Here is a 639-nt window from a genome sequence, read left to right as displayed (position 1 = left end):
TTTACAGTATTACATTCACATCAGTTAGATCTCAATGTTCCACTGTTATTGGGACATTGTATGTATGTGAAAAATCATACTATATTCAGCCTGACCTCTGTAGCAGAGGAGGGATACAGATAGAAAAATTACTCGGAGTACAACAGCTACGTGCACTCCATTTTCATCTACGGTATCAGCCAAGTGTTACGCACTAGGATAAATATACACGAAGCAACTTGCAACAGTCTGTACACAGTAATGGTTCATCATGTGGAATGATTTTAAAGACATGATCTAATTGCACTGAGTGAATGAACTGCTCATACAGGTATATATAGAAAAAATAAATATAAATGAAATTGGATAATTCCTGAACACAAGAGGTGTAACTGGCGCGTCTGCTTTTTATTATTATTATTTTTTAAACGAAACGTGTCAGTTACATTTCCTCTCCTGATAAATTCATTAACATTCAATTGTATGTTGATTTATTTTAGGGAAAGTGGTTAACGAGCCGATCATAATAACTTTCTACAGGATTTACGGTATCAGGCCAGGAAAATATCATTAACCAATGTACTAACAATAATGAATATATTTTGAAAAAACGCACCACTCATACATACATACGTGCAAATAGAACAACGGAGGAAAGAA

The sequence above is a fragment of the Penaeus monodon genome, chromosome 34 (genome assembly GCF_015228065.2).
Source record: "Penaeus monodon isolate SGIC_2016 chromosome 34, NSTDA_Pmon_1, whole genome shotgun sequence".
In the NCBI taxonomy this organism is placed as follows: Eukaryota; Metazoa; Arthropoda; class Malacostraca; order Decapoda; family Penaeidae; genus Penaeus; species Penaeus monodon.
The sequence above is the reverse complement of the archived record's forward strand: the minus strand, read 5'-3'. Positions refer to the sequence as shown.